Source organism: Typopeltis vanoorti, chromosome 25 (genome assembly GCF_054136105.1).
Source record: "Typopeltis vanoorti isolate ZY-2024b chromosome 25, IOZ_Tvanoo_1.0, whole genome shotgun sequence".
NCBI lineage: Eukaryota > Metazoa > Arthropoda > Arachnida > Uropygi > Thelyphonidae > Typopeltis > Typopeltis vanoorti.
This window is the reverse complement of record NC_143573.1, coordinates 2,674,006-2,700,353: the sequence shown is the minus strand read 5'-3', so window position 1 is coordinate 2,700,353 and position 26,348 is coordinate 2,674,006. Positions and strand designations below refer to the sequence as shown.

The 26,348-nt window shown below is 35.9% G+C and overlaps 2 pseudogenes across 2 annotated transcripts in view; one reads left to right on the top strand and one right to left on the bottom strand.

The window, feature by feature from the left end:
• Positions 1 to 6,085: 6,085 nt before the first annotated feature.
• Positions 6,086 to 26,348, bottom strand: part of LOC150092481 (ATP-dependent chromatin remodeler CHD4 pseudogene) — a 59,491-nt pseudogene continuing 39,228 nt past the window's right edge. The window contains exons 2-3 of one of the 2 annotated variants that reach the window (XR_016550538.1): positions 22,150 to 22,286; positions 6,086 to 12,411 (exon numbers count right to left, since the gene is read on the bottom strand). The product of XR_016550538.1 is annotated as an ATP-dependent chromatin remodeler CHD4 pseudogene, transcript variant X1 (transcript). The remainder of the gene's footprint in view (positions 12,412 to 22,149; positions 22,287 to 26,348) is intronic. The other variant, XR_016550539.1, reaches the window with a different exon arrangement.
• On the top strand, positions 25,198 to 25,377 carry LOC150092482 (U2 spliceosomal RNA; annotated as a pseudogene).

The following is a 26,348-nucleotide window of genomic DNA, read 5'->3' as shown; positions in this document are numbered from 1 at the left end:
TTTTATTGGATTGATGCAGAGGAAATTTTTCAGCGCTTGGCTATAAGGGCCAGAACAAGGGGTCATTCCTATAGAACAGGTATGCCATAGCATGGAATTAAAAAAAAAGTGTAAAAAATAGAGTACTATGCTGTGACTAAGGTAAATTATTTAATGTATTTTGTTTTCATATATAAATTACATTTATATACTCATAAAGATTTAGTGAAATCATCATCATCATCAAATTCCTGCCATGTACCCTCAAGGGTGTACAGGATATGATAGTACTACATGAAAATATTACATCATTACTAACTTCCTATCTACAATTTTCCTCCAAATCAGTCTGTTACTTGTCAAGACTCCAACATTATCAGATCTTATATTTCTATCGTCTAAGGCACTTTGTACCGTATCAATCCACCTATATCTTGGTCTTTCTCTGGGTTGTTTTGCTGCAAACCTGGCAGAGAACACTTGCTTTGCTAATCTTTCTTCGCCCATTCTGTTTAAGTGACCATACCACCTGAGATTAGCTCTGCTAATCTCAGGTGGTATGGTCACTTAAACTAAGGCATTCCTGGATGATGACAATGTCAAGTTCTTTCCTAATATCCTCTTTTTAATATGATATTGCCATTAATGCCATCTGTTCACGCCTATAATCTTTCTCAGGACTCTCATATCTGCGGTCTCTAGTCTTTGGTCAAGTGTTTTACTTCTGACCCAGCTCTCAGATCCATAAGTTAAAACTGGTTTGAACACTGTCTTGTATACAGCTAATTTAGTGTTCCGACTAATTTCTCTCTTATTCCATATGAATTTATTCAACTGACTTCCTACCATACCATCTTTGCTGATTCTGTTGTCTATTTCTATATTTAATTTACCATCTTCAGTAAAAATCGTGCCTAAGTAGCTAAAATATTTCACTTGTTCCACAGGTTCTTCATTCAGAACACAGTTGACATTTTCAATGATTCTGCCTATTTTCATTGTCTTTGTCTTTTTATTGCTGACCTTCATACCATATCTATTACAACAGCTATCAATTTAGTCAGAGAATCTTGCAGACTTGTAGCGGATTTATTTAGAAGTATAACATCATCCGCATAAAGCAAAGAGCTGACATTAACATCTCCAATTTTGATATCATGTTTAATACCGCTTTCCTTCATAATGTGATCCATATAGATAATGAATAACAGAGGGGATAATGTACATCCTTGTCTCACACCAGATTTAATATTAAACCATCTTCCTGTACTACCTTCAATTCTAACTGCTGACTTACAACTAAAATAAAGACTAAGTATTGCTTGATATAATGCCCAATTGACACCATATAACTGTAGCGTATTGAATAGCTTCTCTCTTGGCACCTTGTCATATGCCTTTTCCAAATCAACAAAACTTAAATACAGATCTCTGTTATATTCCCATGCTTTCTCGACTATTTGTCGTAAAGTGAAGATTTGATCCTGAGAGCCTCTATATGGCCTGAATCCAGCTTGTTCTTCACCAAGCTTTTCTTCCACAATTCTTCTCAACCGTTTCTCAAGTATACTTGCATAGATCTTGCCAGGAACACTCAGTAGGGAAATACCTCTGTAATTCTCACATTCAGTTTTATTTCCCTTTTTATATATGGTACTATGAGAGCTCTACTCCAATCATCGGAAATTCGTCCCTCTGTCCAGGCTTTCTGAACTATGCAGTGCAGCCATTGTAAGACTCTTACACCACCATACTTAAGCATTTCTGGTTGAATATCATCTACTCCTGCTGCCTTTTCACATTTCAAGCCTTTGATGGCTTTTTCTACTTCAAGTATGGATATGTATTCTTGACCGCATTCCCTCTCAGTGTTTTTTTCTCACTGTGCTGTCATCACTGCTTGTTTCATTTAGCAGTTTTTCAAAGTAATTACTCCATACTTCAAGGATATCTTTTTCTCCCGTTTTCATGTCACCTTTATCATCTCTAACTCCTTTTACAGTACTCTTTCCTCCATTCCTAAGCTTCTTCAACAACCTCCAGAATATTTTGCCACCTTCTTGATATTTATTTTCTATGTTCTTGCCAAAGTCCTCCCATGACTTTTGTTTAGCTAGTTTTACACAGTGTTTAGCATTCTTGCATTTGTCTCTGTATTCTCTATGAGCACAAGCTGACTTATTTGACAGGAACTTTTGATATGCTTTCTTCTTTTCCTTCAGTGCCTCTTTAACTTCCTATGTCCACCAGGGAGTTCTGATTTTTTTTATCCTTGCAGACAACCTGACCACATGCCTCTCTGGCAGAATCAATCAATGTTTTCTTCAGAGTTTGCCATTGAATCTCCAAAGTTTGATTCCTGTTCTCAAACTCTTTCATTTTTTCTTCAATAATCTTTGTGTATTTTAGTCTACAGTCCACATCTGAGAGCTGCTCAACTTTTATTCGCTTTAAAACTTTCTTACATGTTATGCTTTTCAATATGAAATTCAATTTTATCCTGCTCAAGACTAAATAGTGATCACTTCCAATTTCAAATCCTCTGTACACTCTGGTGTCCTACACCAGGGAGAAAACATCACTATCAACAATAATATAGTCAATGAGACTTTGTTTATTCCTTGCCTCTTCTCTCCATGTGAATTTGTGCACAATTTTATGTTGGAACATGGTGTTAGTAATAACCAGTCCATGTCCTGAGCAGAAATCCAACAGATATTTGCCATTATTATTAGCTTTGCTCTTTTCTCCAAATTTTCCCAAAATATTTTTGCACATCTCACAATCATTTCCTACTCTGCTATTTAGATCCCCAACAAGGGCCAACTTTTCCTTTTTCATTGTGTAATTGTTTTTTCTAAAGCCTTAAAAAATTCCTCCACTTCTACCTTAGTAGAACCTTCTGTGGGGCCATAGGCACAAATAAGTCTCATTGTCCAGTTCCCCATTCTCATATTTGCTCACATTACTCTACTTGAGACTGACTGCCATTCAAGAAGATTAGCCTCGTATTTTGTGTTGAATACTATGGCTACTTAGTGAAATTAAATATCATTAATTTCAGTGTATATTTTTATGGCAGGAATTTGATGATGATGGTGTATATTTTTATCAGGCTCTGGATCTGAATTACTGCTCATCTGTATTACATACTCATATGCAACAAATCTTTACATACAAACACTAACCACAGCATGGCATGGCATGTTATATCTTCTTTTGAAATTTCAGAGAGAATTTATGCTCTTGATACAGTTTATAATATCTTCCAATTTTCGAATGCATGTTATATATGCTTGTCATCGCTATCCTAGAACATAGCCTTTTCCACAGATATTACTGAAAGTAATAACTGCAGAAAAGGAAGAGTAAGTGTTCACTCTTGATTTCAGTTTGCATTAGTCATTATGCAACCCCTCTAATTCTGTTAAAACTCAAGCAGCAAATATATAGAACCAAATCTCAGTCGAGTCTGAAACTTTCTATAACAATTACCACTATTCCTCATTTATTAAAATTTATAGAATCAACTTCCTTGATGTACATTTTCTAGAAACTACAAGGTTAGTTTTTCCAAAGAAATGTGAATAATGATGTGTTTTCCTCTTAACCTTGGGCTACTCCTAGTACCACTCTATTACAGGTAGCTAGGACTGATATAAAGACTTTTTTGTGCCTGCAGAACATTTTTTTAAAAATAATGACTGCATAGGTTACACAATGCCAAAAGACTAGGGAGCTATGGTTCAGCTTTTTATGACAGTTCCACCATGGAATATTTTACATCTATAGCATGCACATCGTGTGATACTATGGGTGGATAGGCTAAAGGTTAGATAATCTGAGATCCAGACAAAGCACTGTACAGTCTTTTAGGAACTGGTAGTTAAATTCACACTTCATTAAATTCACAGTTCAAATTAGAAAATTAAATTCACACTTCAAATGTTTCAAACTGGAATTCCCTGGTCCCAAAATGGTGTAGTTATGTTTGTGTGCATCCATTTGTAATCTGTGTGTTAATGCCTTAATAACCAGAATATAAATGCTTCTAATTAAAGAACAGGATATAGATTACTCAGAAAGTTTCACAATCTTCTCCCCATTCATTAGTATTATATTATAGGCATGCGGTTGTTGGCATTTCTAATTAATTTTGATGGCTTCTTTTCTCTAAATATCAATATTTGTTTGGACGTTTATTTCCCCTTTAATAAAAACCACTTCCAATTGATTATCTTATATCTAAGTCACCAATTTATATGTCAACAAGTAAGGGTGGGAATTCTCACTGCATTGCTTTTGTATAGGAAATTGTAAGGTTTTGGGTATTTTCAAATTAGAAAAACCAGGATTTTTACAAACATTTCAGCAAAACAGATCCTAATTGGTTTTCTTGGAATACAAAAGTTAAAAAGAAGTGGGAGAATGTACAAGAATTATTAAATTTCCCCACACAATGTGCATATCTGTTAAGAGCATCTCAGTAAATGCCAACATTCATTAATTTTGTGATTTGATACTGAACAGAATTGAATAAGCAGGAAGCACCTATCACCAAGTTTGAAAAAATACATTAAAAATAAATATTTCAGGACCTCATAAATATATACATAATGCATCCTCATCAAATTCCTGATGTGTATCCTGGAGTGTACAATATATTATGATAGTACTGTATGAAAGTTTATATCATTACTAACTTCCTAGCAGGAAATTAGTAATGTGCTCTGCCAGGACTCCAGACATTAAACACACAGATTACAAATGGATATATAAGAACATCACTGTGAATAAACAAGGAAAACAGCTCTTGAGTACTAGAAATTACAGCTGAAACATTTTAAGTCTGAATTTAATGTCTAATGTTAATTATCTATTTGCATTATATATAATGTAAACAGATAATAATAATAGCTAAACTTGGTGGAAATGGTGCTGCCCCAGAGTAACCAACTCATAAAGGTTAACTACTGATCAAAAACATGCATGAATATTCTTGAAAGGAAAGAGGTGATTTCCATATTTTGCATAACTTCAAATTTAGTAATTTCGGGCATTGATTTGTTATTATTATCATATTTTTAATTTAGTACTGCACTTATTATGTGACACCTCCAAGGACTTACCATGAGAGGACACACCACACAAGCCACCATTCACAAAGAAATTTATCATCAGATTATAGCTAGAGGAAATTAGTTATCCTAATTCTTTATGACTACTTTTCTCTTTTTTCTTCCATAATCTGATGACAAATTTCTTGAAATGGCCACAGCATATCATCTAACAGTGCTGGCTTGTCATGTTTTATTGTAAGTTTTTAGTTCTTAAGTCTTGTTATACATTTTTATATTCACATTTGTTTCAAAATGCAATTTTTTAAAAATATATTCTTCATATTTTCAAGCCCATTTCCTGGTTATTCAGATTCTGCATTATTTCTAATCTTACACTACATTTGGCACCATTATAAGTTCAGTACTAAATAAAAAACAATTATGTATAAACCTTAATTATATAATAAATTTGACCTCATTAGCCTTTGCAGGCTAATTAGGTCAAATTACAGTGGGGAAGCTCTATTTCCAACTAAATTTAACTATTATATATTCACCAAAAATTTTAGGACCTACATGAAATTTAGTTTTAGAAATTAAAAACTGTTCTATACATATTTAAAAACTAAGTTATACAGAAAAGTTTAATGCATTTTTAAAGAGGGCATTTAACATGATTTCAAATAATGATATCTCCTATTTATTGATGAGATTTATAACAATTATGTCAATGTGAAAAGTACATTAATGAGAATTATGTCATGATGAAATTCTATGGTATCCACTAATTTCAACACCAAATCCCAAAAATGTGCATACTTCAATAATGAAGAACCAAAATTAGACCACAAAATAACTAATCAAAAAGTTACTGAAAAGTAATAAAGCACATTTAATTTGATCTCTATTTTTCTACTGGACATCACCTGATTCTAATAAACCAAATGTAAATTTAATTCATGCAATTTTAAACGAATTTCCACTTTGCATCAACATGATCATATCATAACAGAAAACCTGTACAAACAGAAATTAATACTCAGAAATCATGTTACTGACATATTTATTGAGTGAAATGATCTTTTGAATTGATACTGGTTGCAGGCATTTTTGAAATACAGTCTCAATGCTGGAGACAAAATAAAGAAATGCATTAGGATTGCAATATTAGGTTTCAGTCTGTTGTATAAACTGGGTTTCAAATTGCTGTATACTCAGACAACTTAATACTTCATGAGCCATTATTTTTGTCAGGGCTCAATATGACAGAATGGAAGAAAAAAAAGAAGGGGGGGAAAGGAAGAACAAAAAAAGGGAAATATACTTGAGCAGTTTAGTCTACATACAATAATCTGTATGCTGAACCTGATGCATAAGATGCATCTCATAAACATACCACAAGAACAATATACATACATACTGATGTCTTCCACTGGCATAGCTATACCTTACTTCATGGTAAAGAATACCATCATACCTACCAACTACAAGGTCCAAAATTCGAGTACACAGTCCACCAACAGAATAGGATTACATGGGGGGGAAACTTTGTAGGAACAACTTGGCAGTGTCTTATGCCACTCATCCTTGCTGGAATTCCTCAGTTTATCACTTATCACATATCACTTTTAATTACGCTGCAAGCCCAACACAATCTTTGTGAGTTACTCTTTATTCACCACTTGCAGGCTTATAGCAGCGTAGCTAGTTATTTTATGATCACTGGTAAAATGTCAGTATATTTCTTATTACTTCGGCAGTCCTTGGTGCTGTAAAGTTGAAGTTGGCTTTGGTGATGTGGTATACATGTGGCCATGGCTTGGAAGATCTAACGGATGGCCCATTGCATTCATTTCAGAATGATGGTGTGTATGAGGAGCTAGAGGTGATAAGATTCCCCTCTCAGGGATCTGGGGACGTGATGCTACTGGTGGTATGCGGGCAAGAGTAGCAGGCAAGCCAGTGATGTCAGACTTCATGTCATGTAAAAGCTCCTGTAACTGATTTAATACTCGATACAATACAGCATTTAGTGGCTTACCATCTCCATCTTTTGATCCCTGTTGAGGTGATTCTGGCCGAGATGATCCTGAATCATTAGTTTTTGAACCAAGATCTACTGAAGGATTGCTAGGATCTTCTGTAAGGTTTACAAATGCAGCTCTCCTCAGTTGCTCTTCAATTACTAGAGCCTGTTCAAGAAGCTTGAATCTTCTACTGAGAAATTTTGTTTTGAACTCTAATATATTGCTTTTACCCATGTTTGTTTTGAAGGGTTCATTAAGAATGGCAAATGTAGAATCATTCTGTATATCATGCCACCGGCTGTATCCATGGCGAACAATTCCTGCTAATAACCAGTAATCATGGCGCCGATGCCAAACTTCATATCTACTTGATTGATGAGCTGCCTTATCCTCATTCTCCCACAGAGTATGGAGTTCAGTAAAACCACCATCAGCCACGTTAAACATAAATTTCTGTATATGTTCACTTTTGGTTGTTTTTTTATCTTTGGTATCAGCTTCTTTGGTAACTTTATCACTTAATTCATTCTCTCTCAACTCCATTTTCCCTTTATTTTCCTTATCTTCATCTTGTTCTTCAGCAATAGAAGGCTTTACAATGGGCTTATCTGTTTCATCTACTTCCATGTGTTCATCAGATTTACTATCTTCATTTTCTTTTTTCTCAACTGAACTCCCATCATTTTTAGAATCTCTTTCACTAACAGCTTCTTCATTTTTCTCTGTGTTCACTTTTACACTTTCCTCATTTGAAACTGAGGTGGTACTCCCACCAGGCAACTTGTTACCTTCAGGTATTATTGGCTGTGTTGGTGTATTGTTAACAGGAGGACAAACAAATTGTACTGGCATACTTTGAAGTCCATTGATATTCTCAAATTCTTGGACTTTTTTTCTAATTAAAGACATGATTCCAATTCGAGTAAGAACATGTTTACGAGACAGACCTTCACGAGGAACACCATCAGAAAAAGTTTCAGCATTGTCAGCGCCTGGTTCACATAAATGTCTCATAAATAATGAAACATACGAGTTAAAACTTTTTTCTGACTTTCCACGTAAATCCCGTACAAGCCACTGAGAATTGAAAGCATCTTGTGGTGGCATGCCAAACCGCATGACTGCATTGAGAAATGCTTTCCTTTGACGAGCATTAAAGCCAAACACTTCAATATTTCCTCCTACTCGAGCCAGCAAAGGAGGTAGAGGTTTATCTCTTTCATTATGACCAAACCTACTTTTTCGAGATCGACCCTTATCCTCATTCAGATCATCAAAATAGTCATCATTTTCATTATCATCAGAGGGAATTGAATAATCAGAGTTGTAATCAGACTGATTATCAGGATAAGCAGATTCTTCCTGGGGTCTCATAGCATCATTATAATTTATTTGTTTTCTTACTCTTTTCCCCTTCCCTAAAGATCGTGCCATATCCTCTTGTTGTTTTTCATAATGCTGCCTCAAAAGTCTTTCCCAGTACACTGGATCAGCAGATTCTGCTTCTTGTTTTAAAACTTCAGTTTCTGGTTCTTCTTCTGCTTCTTTGGTTACATATGCCGCTACTTTAAATGAGGAAAGATATTCATTAGCCCACATTTCTTTCTGCTCAATTCCTTCCTTAGTGCGATCTAACAATTCATCTATAGCTTTACCATCATAATGAATAGTATCTTCTTTGCCTTCATCATCTTTGAAAAGCTCCTCTGTACCAAAACGTAATATGTCATCTAGTTCTTGCTTGGACATAGCACTCCCTCTGCTTCCCAAACCTGGTCTTACTATCAAGTGGGTAAGCATCATCTTCTTCTTAGCCACCTGAGTAACTCTTTCTTCCACTGATGCCCGAGTAACAAAACGATATATCATCACTTTGTTTGCTTGGCCAATTCTGTGTGCTCGACTAAAGGCTTGAATGTCATTGTGAGGATTCCAGTCAGAATCATAAATGACCACAGTATCTGCTGTGGCCAGATTGATACCTAAGCCTCCAGCTCTTGTTGACAATAGGAAACAGAACTGTAGGGCACCAGGTGCATTAAACCTATCAATAGCTTCTTGTCGCCGTGTGCCAGTTATTGCACCATCAATTCTCTCATACTTGTAATGTTCTTGCTCCAAGAAATCTTCAAGTATGTCAAGCATCTTAGTCATTTGGGAAAATATGAGTACTCGATGGCCCGTTTCATGCAATTTCCTAAGCATTTTCTGGAGAAGAATAAGTTTTCCACTAGCTTTTACTAAAATATTTCCTTCATACATCCCATTTGGTAATTTAGGTGCCTCTAATGAAGCTGCTGGAAACAAATAAGGATGATTGCAGCATTTCTTCAACTCAATCATGACATTCAAAAGAGACACCTGCCCTCCACCACCTTTAGTATTCAAAGCCTCAAAGTTCTTGGTCAAAATGTACTTATAATATTTTTTCTGCAGTGGAGCCAGCTCCACTCGAACAATAAATTCACTTTTTGATGGAATGTTCTTTAAAACATCTGCTTTTAAGCGCCGAAGTAGATGAGGACCTAAAAGGTCATGCAGTTTTTTGACTTGTTCCTCTTTTGTGAGATCAGTAAATTCATTAGAAAACTCGAATAAATTCTGGAATCTGTTTGGACTAAGAAAATTTAACAGATGAAATAATTCTTCCAAGTTATTTTGCAAAGGGGTCCCAGTTAATAAAAGCTTATAGTTTATATTAAATGCATTAAGAATACGAAAAAATTTCGACTGGTTGTTCTTTAGACGATGTGCTTCATCTACAACCAGCACTTGCCATTCCTGAGAACCTAATGTTGCTGCATCAATACACACAAGTTCATATGATGTCAATAAAACGTGAAATTTAATTAGACAATCTTTCTTTAACCTAGATGCCTTGCCACCGCTTCGAACTGCTCCTTCATCAAAAGACAATTCATGTTCCCTAATAATAGCCCTGCTATCTTTATCTCCTATATAAGTTACAACATAGAAGTCTGGGGCCCATAATTCGAATTCCCTTTCCCAATTGATAATTGTTGATAGAGGAACACTTATCAAAAATGGACCTCTACAATGTCCTTCTTTATACAATGAATAAAGAAACACAATTGTCTGAATTGTTTTGCCAAGACCCATTTCATCTGCAAGGATTGTGTCTGTTCTGTTAGCCCAAGAAAATCTCAACCAATTGATTCCCTCTAGCTGATGAGGATGAAGTTCATTGGCTGTAATATCAATATAAGGCGGCTGCCTGGAATATTTCTTTTTAGGATCTACAGATTTATAAAGAGGAGAATGTGTTTTCTTTCCATCATCATCTCTAATGCGTTTTTCTTTTGACTTTTTGCTATTACTTCCCCTGCTTTTACCAGATGAACTTTTACCAGCAGCTGCTTCAGCAGCATTTCTTAAATCCCAGTAATAATTAATAGCTTTCCGCAGATCTGAAATATCAAAGTCAACAAAATCATTTTCACATTCCCAAGATGCCTGATCATAAGGCAGATCTCTCCACTTCACAAGATACATTGTTGTGCCATCTCTGAAAGTTTTATGGTTGATAACTCTATGAATTTGAAGCCATTCAGGCCGTATGCCATAGCGATAATATCTTTCTTCTAAATTTAATTGGTCTTCATCTTGTTTTTTTTCTTGTTCAGTATTTGTTCCACTGCTACCATCTTCCAGGACTGGAGATTCATTCATATCATTCTTTCGAAAATAATATCGATAAAGGACAGGGTGATATACATCCAGCTGCATCTCTGACACCCATGAACAATGCCAATAGGATTTATCATGCCATTTAATAAAGAATTCCCTTTGTGGTTTAGGGTGTTGCTCTTTGCTTGTTGATGGTTTTGCTGCTGGCATATCTTCATTCTTTGTTCCACTTCCTGACACCGGAGCCCACCTCCAAGTCAAGATTTTAGCTACTTTTCCTTTCAGTGGTGTTACTGAACAGCGGGGACAATGCCATTCTCCATCTGGAATCTGCTGGAGTGGTGGATTCAGACAATGAATGTGGTATGCTGAAGGACAGCTATCACAGCACAAAAGTTCACCTCCATCTTTACAGACACGACAAAACTCCATATGATCATCATCTGGTTCTTGCACTCCTTCTTTTTCACAATGTGGACAACTCCATTTCCCCTCTGGAGGTTCTTCTAAATCTGGATCAAGACAGACGAGATGGTAGGAACGAGGACAAGTATCACAGAGAAGAATCTCGCCTCCTTGTTGACAAACCTCACAGTAATCCTGATGATCTGTTTCATAGCCATCATTTTCTGCATCAGAACTGGGGAAACTTGATGTTTTCTTCTTTTTTCTTTTGGCTTTTGAAGATTTACTTTTGGGCCGAGACTCAGGTTTTGGAGGAAGTGAATCAATTTGTATGTCCGCTTGAAAGGATTCTAAATCATCACTTTCATTACTCTCATCCTCTGAACTAGTATGTTTTTTACGCTTTCCAAAGCTACCAAGTTTGATTTTAATTGGAGGAAGTTGTTTTCGACGTTTTGCTTTGCTTTTTGATGCTGTATTTTTATCTTCCTCTTTTAATTCTTCTGTTTTTGGAATTGTACCTTTTTCATCATCATCCTCCTGAATAGTATCACGGCTTGGATGATTAGAAAGAAATTCTCGCCATTTTGCTGATATTATAGTCACCATTTTAGATATTGCAATTTTAGGATTAACTTTGGTAATAATTGGACGTACATGCTGGGAAAACAATTTATAGTTTGTCAACATTTTATAATTTTCATCTGTGAATTCTAGTTTTATATCTTGTAGACTATATTCTGCACATATCTCAGCAGAACTCTTCTGTGACTTTTCAAGTTTTAGTTTTTTATTATCATCAATATTCTCACCATCCACATCAGAGTGCCTAATTGCACTGTCACTATCTTCAGCACTATCAAAAACAAGTTTGTTCCCCTTTTCTCTTTCACCATCTTTTTCTTTCTCTGACTGTGAAGGTTCTTGCTTCCTTTTTTCTCCAGAAGAATCAAGCTCACCATCATCTTCATCAACAGAAGATACATTGATACTTTCAGATTGCTCAACTGGCGGATCTTCTTCCATTTCTGACTCTTCTGCTTCCTCCTCCTCCTCTTCCTCCTCATTAACTGGTTCATCTGAATCATAATCACCTTCATCTTCAGTACCTTCAGTGGAATTCTGTGCAGGCAACTCCATTGTGCCATCTTGGTCATCTGACATATGTTCATCTCTACCAGGTGAAGCCATTGTTAATTTATTACAGGACTCCAGGCAAAAACTGACATCTATTTCCCTCAGTCCATTGCAGCTCCTGAGAATTCAGTGATGGTAGTACCAACAGAAGAAAACTATGGGAATAAAACATTGTCATATAATCTAAGTATTAACATTACAGAAAATTACAAAAACTACTAGAATAAAAAAGCAATTAAAAATCTTACTTCCTAAAACAAATTTCTTATAAGAATACCTTGATGCTATAATCTGTAATAACTCTATGTGTTTAACAGAAACAATTTTCTCAAAGTTAACTCCATGAAGTACTAAGTCTACTTTAAATGCACTGCTTCTAGTATGGAATATTTAATGAAAAAAAAAAAAAAAAAAAAAAAAAAAATATATATATATATATATATATATATATATATATATTCCTGAGCTTCTACTTGGTTGTAATGGTATATTTTAAAGAATAAATATTTAATGACTTAAACCGAGATAAAATATGAAGTTTTAATGAAAACGATACAACTAGTTTCAGCCTTTTACAGCCTTCTTCAGGTATCCACTAAAGGTAGAACACAGTAATAAAAATTGAAGTTACAAAAAACTGAGAATTACAGGCAAAAAATGCAATACATAATTGACACAAAACGTATTTTTCAAGTTGTTCTATCTAATGGGCTATTGTTTGTTGCATGCGAGCTTGCAAGTTCTCGTGAACTCCAGTATTGAACAACTGCAGCATGGCTATCAGGGATGTTGTAACTCAAATTGTTGTTCAAATGTTCAGGATTAAGGAGGATTTCCCTGGACCCCACGATTTTCCTTTCAAACTCATCACTGCAGCAAAAAATGTTTTCGGATTTATCCAGCAAACTAAGTGACTCTGTAGATCATCATGAGGATTGTTTGCGAAAAGAACAAGACTGGATAGGGTAGATGCATGTGATCTTTACTGGTACTTCAGTCTGGCTGGCCAAGTGGTCAGCCAGACTAGGTGCCCTCCCTCGATGAGTCTTTGGACTCCCTGGAGGTGTCACGTAATAATAATACACACACACAGGCAACCCTTGATTAACGTAATTAATTAATCCCTCGATGTTACCACATATATCAAAATCATGCTAATCAAATATAATAATCAATATAATCAATGGTAAAAATTACAATTCATCCATGATCAATTACTGTATTAATAATTCATTTTATATGTACTCTTTTAGGAAAGATAAAAAAAATGAATGTGAAGTAAATGTTTGTACCTACATTAGTTACTGCAATTTTTTTTATCAAAAAATTTATCAAGATTCATTTGAACAGTTTTAGTTTTTTTTCTTATCAGCATAAACTCTAAGATAACAAGCCAAATGACTCTCTAGACCTTGGCAAACAAGAATTTTTCGATTAACATCTGGATCCACATCCATTACTTGCTGCTTAAGCGATTCTAAAATGAGAAATATTCCATCCAGTTCTTTGATTGTTCTCCTTTGGAACCTCAACTTCACATTCCATTTGTTCGTTGTCTTCATATGTGCGTTGTTCAATTTCAAGAAGATCATTTTGCTGAAATCTTTTGAATTTGAATCCAATTAATTCTTTAACATCTTCTGCATCAACACCATCAAAACCAAGGTGTTTACCAATTGGAATGATTTCTTCAACCACGTTGTTCAAAGGATTTTGAAAACCACCTAAGTCATTAACGCATTCTGGCAAAAGGTTTTTCCAAACAGCTCTCGTGCAGCTAGAAGACACTTGCTCCCATGAATCATGAATGTTTTCAATTGCATGTTTAATGTTAAATTTTTTTCAAAATTCTTGGAGCGTAATTGCATTTTCTCACATTGTTGTTTCTACTGCCTTTGAGAATGTCTTTTTAAGAAAACAGGCTTTCAAAAGTTGCAATGATGCTCCCATGTCCATGGGTAGTAACAATGATGTCGTATTTGGTGGAATTTTGGTAAAGGCGCGTTAATTAAAACTCTTGCCACGTATATGAAGGGATTGTCACAATTAATTTCACTGCGTTAATAAAATCCTGCATTAAGAAAGAGATACCTGTGTGTATGTATATATATATATATATATATATATATACAGGGTGGCCATAATTAAAGAGGAGGTGCTCAGGGCCCTACAGCAAAAAATGAATTGGATGAAATTCAACCAAACTTGGTGTAAGTACACACTGGAACATGAGGTTTTTTATTTATAGAAGATAAAAAAATAGTACAAAATTATGTCACCAGGAGACATGTACATGTGGTGCTATAAGCACATGATATTTGCATAATCTCACTGTTTCTACTGACGAGTTGGTGGATATAAGGAAGACTGAAACAGATTTGCATCATTCTGATAAGATTGAAGTGCCATGGATCTCACCTTACTGGAACATGTGGTGCTGACCAAGCTTTACTATCAACAATGCAGCAATACTAATGCCACCCTTTGAGAATTTTGGCATTTGAAGGATAAGAGGAAAGGTCCAATGACAGTAACTAATTTTAGAAAAATAATTTTATAATTTGAAAATAGCAGATTTTCAGCAGTGAGGCCAGGATGAGAGCACAAATGGATTATTCCTCAACAAGTTGACGAAGTTGCAACTGTCCAGCAGTGTTTGGGCAACATCAAGGCAAACTGGACATGCCATGCTCAACTGTGTGAAAAATCCTGCATCAAAGGCTAAGGTTTTTCCCCTATAAGATCTCTCATACTCAAGCTTTGCTTCATGGTGATGGAGAAACTCGACTGCAGTTTGCCCTGACGTTGTAGAGTGACGGGGCACATTTTTTATCTGACCAGTAGTGTTTGGGCTGCGAATAACTGTGTTCCATCAGACCCCCTTTACACTCACCGAAAGTCAGTGTGGTGTGGCTTCACTGCATCATTGTACTTTTTTTTTTGAAGAACTTTGCCCGACAGGACTTTGTACAGTCTCTGCTGTCAGGTATAGAGAGATGCTACGCAACTGCAGCAGCAAAGATAGATGCCTCGAATCTACGATATTCATGCAGGATGGAGCACCATCTCACATGGAATGCTAGTATAATGAATGTTATGAAAACTTTACAGAACACAGAGTGATTAGTTGTGCATTTCCACAGCATGGCCACCTTGTTAGCCAGATCTCAACCGCTGTGACTTTGGTTGTGGGGTCATCTGAAATGAGAGGTGTATGAAGGACATGTTCCTGATCTAGCAACCTTGAAAGACAATGTAGCATATGAGGCAAATCAATGCAGATCTGTTGAGTTCCACTGTAAAAAAATGTCATTCACAGAATGCAGTAATTAGAACATCTGAAAGGATCAGGACACATCTGTAAGTTATACAAACATGAAAATTGATTTGTGTCTCTTCTAGCCATTACTGTTTAATTGATCTAAAACCATACACTTATAGTATTAAATGTCCCCATCAACTATTCACTGGGCATCCACAGATGCCATATGGTCACTACAACGTTCGGTGATGTGCCACACCAGGCCTCGCCATGTAGTCCTGTTGTATGCTTTTTTTGGAGGCTTCAACTCTCTGAAGATCAGTCACTCCACACACACCATCCATCCATCTCAATGATGGTCTACCCCTTCCTCTTTTTCCAGGAACTTTACCTTTTATTACTGTTCTGAGAAATCCTCCTTCCAACCTTTCAATGTGTCCAAAATATTTTAACTTTCTTCTGTCAATATTCTTATTATCCCCATTCATTTGTACACCTTTCAGTATATGATATTATCAACAGCCTTCTGTAACACCACATCTCAAAAAAACAGCTATTCTTTTCTTATCTGACTTCTTTAGGTTCCAAGTCCATAAGTTGCTGTTAGAAAAACAACTGCATCCAAAATCCTCAATTTGTATTCATGGAGATAGATCCATCCTTCCAAAAATTTAGACAAGTCTCTGACCATTGTTTAAGTCATTCCTAATCTTCTTCTGACGTCTTCTGAATAGCAATTGTTCACATTAATAATGGATCCCAGGTACTCAAACTTGCTGACTTTCTCAATTCTTTCTCCATTAAGGTACACTTGTTTCTCAAGATCTTCCCCATTTGTATTTCCTTTGAGAAACTATAATCTTTGTCTTGCTAGAATTGAAATGAAGTCCTGTTATCACTGATCTTATTAACTTTATGAAGAATTTGTTCTAGTTCTTCCTTGTCATTACAGAGGAGTACAGTAACATCAGCATACCTCAGATTAAGGGTATGGGTAGTAGTGACCAGTCCCATAATGCATTATGATATACTAAGGTAAGTGATGTGACTGTACTCCTCTATATATGAGTTGCCCAGTCCTGAAATTACTTCAGGTGCAAACTTTGTTTGCTCACTTAGATAAAGGATAAAACCAAGAATACAATTTCTTGGCATCTTTAATTTAAAGCAATATGCAATGCAACAGTCATCCTAAATAGAAAAATATTACATACAAAAGATGAACCTAGTGGTATCTGATACCAATACTTACAAAGTAGTGAATTACCACCCACAAAGAAATTCAAAAACAAAAACAAAAAAATTACTGGAAGAAGTTACTTCCTGCAAACCTGAGTTTGTGGAAAAATTCATACACTATTCAAAACTACCAAGAATCTATGCTCCTCCCCTCCTTAAATACACAAAGACAACATACCACTGAGACTGGTAATGGAAACAATTGAGTCTTACATATTTCCAAGCCAAAAAATTAGCAGCAACATTAAAGAAATTGGTAGATCTTTCTCCTCCTACATAAAAAATAGCTAATACTTTATTACCAAAATTAGACTATATTTTAGGATAAACATGATCTCATAGTCAGCTTGAACATCACTGCACTTTTTATTAGCATCCTGTTCACTGAAACAATTTTCATTCTACAACCTCCTCCCCAAACATTATTATTGAATAGGCATGTCCATGGAGCCCAAAGATTCATTGCAAGAGATCATTAGGTCTCCTGCAATGAGTCTCTCAACCATACCAAACTATCCACACAATATCAATATCTATCATACCTCTCCTTGAATCCATTAGACAAAATAATTATAATTAATTTTGGCAACTCATTCCACCACTCTCCAAGCAAAAATGTAGTTCTCACATCCCGTAATAACTGCATTTTCACTCAACTTCCAGGGATGACCTAAGTGCTGAAACATTTCTTTTGTATCAATCCAATAAAACCCTTTTAGTAACATATGTTTCTATCATATTCCCTCTTTTTTGCCTATCAACAAACTTTGCAATCCACAAACCCTCAATCTATCCTCATAGGGAGCATTCCACAGACCAATCACCATTTTGATCACTTGCCTCTGGATCTTTTCCACTGCTTCCTCATCGACAAGTGACCAGACCGGAGCACAGTAATCCAAATGTGTATGACTTACAAAAATGAATAACAACTTCTTTATCTCTATTTGTTAGTGTGCTCTTCAATAGACGAGTAATACTATGAGACACCTTGGCAAACTTAGCAATATTTCTCTAAACTTCAACTATTTACTTCTTATTCTTATGGCACTACAGCCCAAATCTTGGTCTGAATTTGTTGACTCCAACCCTGTCTGTCTAAAAACTTTACTTCTCCACTATGACATTGTAATATGATGTTGCTATCTTGACTAATGGTGTCTATCCATTGTACTAGGTTTTGCTTTTGATCTTTTTACCAAGAATTTTTACTATTTATTGTCTTTTCAAGAATAAATCTGTCATTTCCATACATATCCTACCCACTGCAACTTTTTGAATTTGATTATACTAGATATTGTGAGTTCTTTATAAAGTTCATATAACTCATAGTTGTATCTGATCCTCCAGAGAACATTATCATTCAATGGGCCAAATATTTTTCTAAAGATTTTCCATTCAAAAGCAGAAATCAAATTCTCCACCCTTGCCATGAATATCCAGGTTTCACATCCATAAGTAACAACTGGGCAAATTATCAATTTATATTTTTTTCCTTTAATCTTCTAATGAATAGCTTTTGAAATGAATACACATGAGAGAAGAGAAAGCCTGATTACCTCTCTTTATTTGATTCTGTACTTCCACCATTTCGTTTGGTTAGCTAGTGATCATTACTCCTAAATATTTAAATTGTTCTACATTTTCTATTTCAAGGTTCCCAATTTTCACACTTGTATGAATCATTCTTTTCGTGTTATGTTGATTATTTTTAGCCTTATCTCTTGTGCTGGTTTTTTTTTAGATCCAAATACATTTCTTCTGCTTTCTGTTTGGCTCTGACATGATGTTAATATCATCTGCATGTGCTACAATCTGTACTGATTTGCTTATTAGAGTGTTTTTAGCATCTACTAGCAATGATTGGATACATATTCCAAATCTTAGTTAAAAAGTATTGGTGCTAGACTACCCCCTTGTTTTAATCCTTGAGTTATTGGGAAGGGATCTGTTCAATCATTTGGTATTTTAACCTGTGCTTCTGAATTTTCCAGTTATCTGGTATTCCAAAATTATCATAATCTGATAATTTTCTCTATTAATGCTGTCATATGCTTGTTGAAAACAAAACTCTGATGAATATTTATATTTAATTCCCAAACTTTCTCTATTTAATAACTGCTTAACTATATGTATCTGACCAATTGTGGATATGCCTTTCCTGAAACCAACTTGGTAAACACCAGTTCTCTCCATAAATGAGTTTAATCTGCTCTACCAAATAGAGGTAAATATATTGTCTGTTGTACATTACAAAGAAATACCACTGTTAAATTCCACAAACTATTTTGTCATTCTTCTTATGTATCAGGCAGATCAGAATCTTTCTCTCATTCTTTTCTATCTACTACTAGTTGATAGAAAAGAATGGGAGAAAGTACAATTCCATCAATGTGGTGAACTGTATGTAATCTTCTTATCAAGGATTAAGCATTTGCCTGTTCTGGCTTCACTTGTCTCTTTGAAAAGAAAGAAAAAGTGATTTGGGATTTCCTTTAGACTGCACTACAGTATCTTCTCATAATCTGATTCTACCTCCCTTACTATGCTTGTCATTTTTCTTGCCTGACCTTTGTGCTACTCGTGAGCTTGCTGATAACTATTCTCCTTATATATTCCAACAACTTTTTTTTTTTTTTTTGTAGCTTCTATTTAATGATAGTATTCATCCATCTAGCACCAACCTGATTAAACTCTTCTGACTTTAGGTATAGAATCTGATATTACTTCTCTAAATACTCCTTAACTATCTCTCAAGTGCTGCCAGCATCTTTCCATTGTAGGTTTTTATGACATGGAAAAGCTTCAAGCTTGCTCATAAGCTTGTCATAATCACATATCTTTTCAGTTCCATATCTTGACAGAATGTTCCCCATGTTTTGCAAGCTCCCAAATCAAGACTACATGATCACTCTCCCCAACTGGAGGCAATGTGACCACCTTGGTTATGGATAGCTCTTCTGATCGCATGACCAGATCCAATACTCTCATACCCTGAGTTCCCCATACACATGCTGGCTCAAGTAATTATCTCTCAGTAACTGTATAAATTCCATTTCCTTCCTGCACATGATCTTTCAACCTTCCAATCTATATCTCCATAGCTGAAGTCCCCATGGAATAATTACTCGGCCTGCATTCATTGTATTGATTTGCCAATGCATGTCTTTCATATCATTCCTGGTATCCCCCTGACCTATAGCTGCAATGAATCTATTCCCCATCCTATCTTCTCTATCCTCCCTGAAAAAACTATACCCTTCACATTCTATTCCTTTAACTACATCATCTGCCATTGGCCAAGTCTAACTAATGCCTATAACTTTGACAAGGTTGTAATAACCAATGCTAAAAACTCTTCCATCTTGTTGCTGATACTTCTAGCATTAGTATATAGAAACTACAGTGTTCCTTTAGGACAGGGTGCCCAGATGTCCCTTTTTTAGACTTGGGTCCCATTGTCCCGACAAAGCATTAACAGGATGCTAATTATCCCTTTTTATTAACTTTAGTTCTGTTTTGTCCCTTTTTTGAATTTGTGACATGACTTCATTCCTGTTTGTTCGAATATGGAAAGGATAATGTCTCTGCTGGTGATGTGATAGCTTGAGATCGAAACATGCATGCTATGATGATTATCAACCATTATGAATGCGCGCACACACACACACACACACACACACACACACACACACACACACACACACACACACACACACACACACACACACATTCTCTCTGCGATAGGATGAAAATGCTGCAACCGGTGGCAACACTGCTGCATCTGGGCAGTAACAAGGTTACTTTGTCTACCATACCAATGTTTTGTGCTTCTTATGCTGGTCTGTTAGTAATTGTGAAAGCTAAAGTGAGAATATATTGTGACTGGTGATATTTCATCCAGATTTTCTCATGCTGAAAAGAAAGTGTAGTTTCACTCAGGACTTAAAATAAGAATATCACTTCTTGAAAGACGATGAAACAGCAAACAAGTTTCAATGTACTGTATGTCGTTTGGTTTTTTTCAATTGAACATGGAGGCCGTTCTGATATAAAACAGCATTTGACAAAACAAAAACATAAATTGGCAGCTGCTGCTCACAGTTCAAGTCAAGATGTTACATCATGAAGTCAGCCATATAAATAATGTTGTGAACTCCAAGATGGAAGGACACAAACACTGAAGTGGACAAAAAGTGGTGTGATGTGGGAGGTTTTCGTTACTATGACAACTGCAAGTGAGAGCTGATCTCGGAACACGTAAACATAGTCAGAACAACTGCATAAACTTGGCCGAAACGAAAATAACATCCACTCCAAAAACATACAGCCAGTTGTTCCGTTTGTTATGGCAATCCCAGGAACAAATGCAGCTGTAGAGAGAATTTTTTCTCTCATGAATTTTGTGGTCTGATGAAAAGAACCGCTTCAACGCCAAGACTGTAAAAGCAATAATTATGATCAAAACACACTTTGACATTTCGTGTATTGACTTTTGAGTGCATCTTGAAAAAACCAACACTTTTGGAAGTGTTGATTCTTTCAAGATGCCTTCATTCATTTATATGAAGACATTTATATAATGTCTTCATATAAATATAATAATAATGATAATGCTGATATCCATAACTATAATGCACACCTCAGTCCTGTGTTTAACTTAGTCCAAATAATTATACAGTAATTATATGTTATTCCATTTTTATGTAGAGTATACCAGAAGTGTCCCGTTTTTGTCCTTTTTTTTAATTGCTGAAAATTCAAAATGTCCCTTTTTTTGTTTGTTTTGAAAATCTGGTCACCCTACTTTAGGACCCAAACAATCTTTACTTCTTCCCAAATTGACTACTCTATTTGATATTACTGCTTGAGAGACCAGATTCTACATGTTGGTCATTCTCACACTCACCTACATCCATTCTATTGTTTCCATTGTCCTGACTTTGGGTTTTCGTGCTCTTGGTGACGAAATCTCTCTAGACACTTAACACTGAAACCATTCAAGTATAGCCTGTCAGGATTATACAAATCCTTCCATTCATCAAATTCAAATCATAGGTCTGCAATCCCCTACATCATTTCTTCTATATAACCTGTGTATTGATTCATTTGCTATCAATGTTCTCCTCCTAGAATACTTCTCGCCTCTATGATAATTAGTGTCAATCAAGAAAAAATTTTCACCGAAGCCCTCTTTGCCAATGTGCTATGATCAGGGTGCTTAACCTGGCAAAGCTGTTGAATTTGCATATGTAAAACCAAAGGTTTGACTTAGATAGCATTGATGATGTATTCATAATTTGGATACCAAACCTTGAATTCTTTCCTAAGCCATTTAAACAACCTGAGCACATATAATTCATGATAGACATAGAAAAACACGATTCCTTACCGTTCTTGAATATGCTAGTAGCTTGCCTTCTGTCGGACTGTCTTTCATTTAGTGTTTATTATAAACCACATACTGGTCAGTTTTTTAATGTAGACTGCTACTACCACCACCACCCAACACTAGGAATAATAAATACCCTACAAAAAAAAAATGCAATATCAGAACCAACATTGCTAAAATGGATATTATACAAAGATAACTGACATACATTAAATATTGTAATATATTAAAGGTCTATCGGTTAGAAAATAAGTGGAAACCTAAAGAAATACAACATAAAAACTACTTTTAATTCAGCACATCTAAAGATCCCCCTCTCCCCACGTCCTTTCATTCCATTTCACTAATGCATGAAAGGACCTGATAATATATCACCCAGGTGGTGACACTGCAGAAACGAATGTACCAGTAGATTATACGGGAATTGTGGTGAATGAAGTGGAGGTGAGTAGTCTATTGCATAACCTCAATGTCAATACATCTGTGGGATTGGATAGTATACCAGCTCGTGTTGTACGAGAAGCAGCTAAAGAATTGTCAGTACCCTTGACCATTTTGTTTAATTTGAGTCTTGGGATTGGGTTAGTCCCGAGGGAAAGGGGTGGAAAGAGGGGGAAATAGTTCCACTGCATAAAGGTGGTTCCAAGAGTGCTGTTGTAAATTACTGACCGATTAGCATATCAGGAATCATTGTCAAGGTCTTAGAGAAATTAGTCAAGAAAAGAATATAGGATTGGATAGATGAAAATGGGATAATGTATGGGGGACAACATGGTTTTGTGAAGGATAGATCATGCCTCAGTAACTTGCTCACATTTTATAACACAGTGACGGCTGAACTGGATAGGGGTAATGGGTTTACAGTAATACTACTGGACCTTGCCAAGGCTTTTGATAGGATACCACATAGAACCCTAATCAGTAAACTGGAGCAGATGAGGATAGATATAGGGTTGGTGAGATGGATAGGAGGGTGGTTGAAGGAGAGATACCAGAGAGTGGTTTATTCAGGAGTGGAGTCTAAAAGATGGCTTGTGACTAGTGGAGTGCCACAGGGCTCTGTTCTTGGACCACTGCTTTTCAATTTGTTTTCATCAATGATATAGGAAAGGATTTGAGAGGAAGTGTTCACTTGTTTGCTGATGATGCAAAGTTGGGTAGAGCAATTATGAGTGCACAGGATGTCAAAATTTTACAGGATGATTTGGATAGTTTGGAGGACTGGGCTAGGAAAAATGGATGTCAATTTAATGTGGCAAAGTGTAAGGTTATGCACTTTGGGGTGAAAAGAATAGCAGCAGTATATTGCATTGGTGGATAGGGAATTGAAGTTTAGGGGGCACATTGCAAAAGTGACTAAAACAGCTCACCAAATCACTTGGCTTCTGAAAAATACTTTAACATGCAGAGACAAACAAGTTGTTGTTCCTCTGTATCGAGCCTTGATAAGACCCCATCTGGACAACTGTGCCCAGTTATGGGCACCAGGGTTTCTTCGTGATGGGGAGGAAGTGGAGAGGATCCAGAGATGAGTGACCAAGATGATAGCAAGTCTGTGGAATGAACCTTATGAGAATAGGTTGAAGATTTGTGGGTTGCAGAAATTGGTCGATAGGCGAAGGAGGGGTGATATGATTGAGACATTCAAATTACTGAAGGGTTTCTATAACATTGATCCAGAAGGTATTTTTGAAAATATGACTGGTGGTGGGAGGACTAGGGGCCATGAATGGAAGCTGGGCAAGAGCGTGGTTGACAAGGGTGTTAGAGCTAGGTTTTTTACTTGGAGAGTAGTGAATGAGTGGAATAAGCTTCCAGAGTCTGTTGTGGGTGCTACGACCGTGAATGAGTTCAAGGCAAGGGCTTCCCTCGATGAGTCTGTCGACTCCTTGGAGTTGCCCGGAACAATAATAATAATACAGTTAATATCAGGAAAAAAGAATACCAAAACCATATCCATCATGGAGAAACAGGCCTTCCAACCATGTAATGAACACTTTCCATAGAACTGAGCAGACATGCAATCAACTTTTATATCACACAAGAACATGGCATGAAATAAAATTTAAAGAGGCATGTGAAACACTTATAAGAAAATATGTGACAAGATAAAAATCTCTACGTCGTGGACAACATATATACAGCCCTGACAAAAAAAGTGCATCCTCGTATTACCTAGAACAGTGTTTTTCAAACTGTGGATTGCAACTGGCATTTTTTTTAAATGAAAAATAATAGATAATATCAGAGTGCATATCTAGATTTTGCAGCTTTAACATGTTCGTGCCAGATGGTATCACATCCTGCCTTTCTCTAAAAGAGGGAACTCACTTGTCAGCACATCACGTCCCTTCTGCATTGAGCAGGTGCATTTTTATTAAGTTTTAAATATATACATGGTACTTTGAATGTTTTAGATTAAATTTTAATTGTATAATTAGCACTGTCTTAATGATAATATACAATGTCTGTGGGAGGGGAGTTGTTTAACTTTATGCAGAACGAGTCAAATGTTTTCATTCCAGATGGCTCCAATTTACACACTGCATCTGCACTGTATTTAGTAGTAGAATAAAGTACAATAGTGAGCAAAAATAAATAGTGTATTTAGTGGTAGAATAGTGAGCAAAAATCTGTTTATTAATGTGAATAAAAATTAATCCTTTTATGTTTTATGGCAAGCTCACCAGTGGCATTAAATAACACATTTCCTAATATCTGTTTTTGTTGTTTAGTTTGAGTTTTTTTTTCTATGTTGTATTTAAATGTTAATAGAAGGCATCTTTGATACGAACTTTGTTACAGTTTTGTTTTTACTTTAATTATATGTAATATGGACACGTACTGTTTTGTATAACGTTTGTTTCAGTTATACATATACGTATGGTTTTCATTTTTCTCTCTGATGAAGAGAACTGATCCTAAAGATAATGCAACACCAGGGCAACTTGAGGCAAAGATGGAATAAGGTGACATGCAACCTGACACTTTCCAAAAGTCAGTTTAATATCTTGTGGCCCATAAGACATTCTAACAGATACTACACTTTTTGCTTCAAGGCCTTTTGGCTAAGATAACACTGCAGTATCTGATCTTATCAGCTTAATATCTGATACAGGCCACTAGATATTAAACTGATTTTTCAAGGCAGCAAATGCTTGGGGTTTGCTTTGCCTATGTTGTGATTTGGCTGATGTGTACAACCTCAGCAACCTTGGGATATCACTTCTCAGCCTATATATAGAATTAAATGAAGAAGAAGACAATTAAGACACAGCTGAAGTACCACATATTCTACCAGAAGAAGTTATGCAGAGCATCCAAAGCTTCCAAAATGGGAAAGCTGCAGGTGAGGATGGAATTATAGTTGAACTTCTAAAAACAGGTGGAGAAATAATCTACAAACTCTTAGCAAAACTATTTACTTTATGCCTGAAGAAAAATGATGTACCAACAACATGGAAGAAGGCTATCCTAATTCTGATACATGAGATCGAAGACTTGACAAACTACCAACCTATCAGTCTACTATTAGTGGTCTACAAAGTGTTTACAAAAGTCTTAGCTTATAGGCTTTGTGCGACTCTGGATCTAGCACAACCAAAAGAAGGCAGGCTTTCGAAGGGGCTTTAGTACAACGGACCATATTCAAGTTGTACAGCAGATTATTGAACGGTGTAATGAATATTAATTACCACTATATCTTGGTTTTATTGACTAAGAGAAAGCCTTTGATTCACTTAAAACTTGTGCAATACTTAAAGCATTACGAAACCAACAAGTGGAGGAGCCCTACATCAGAACCATCAAATCAGCATACACCAATGCCACAGCAGCAATTCATTTCAATGGAAACATCTCTACTGTGGGAATACAGAGAGGTATAAGACAGAGTGACACAATATCTCCAAAATTATTCATAGCGTGCCTAGAAGAAATATTCAAACTTCTTGATTGGGAAGGGAAAGGTCTGAAGATAAATGGAAGATATTTAAGCCATTTGCACTTTGCAGATGACATAGTTATCCTTACTTCAACTGCACATGAATTACAGACTCGTATCCATGAGCTCCAAATTGCTAGCAGAACAGCAGACCTAAAGATAAACCTAAAGAAGACCCAAGTTATGTTCATTAGCTATGTCCAACCAGAAATAATAAAAATCAATAATGAGGAAATTAAACAAGTATCATTACATG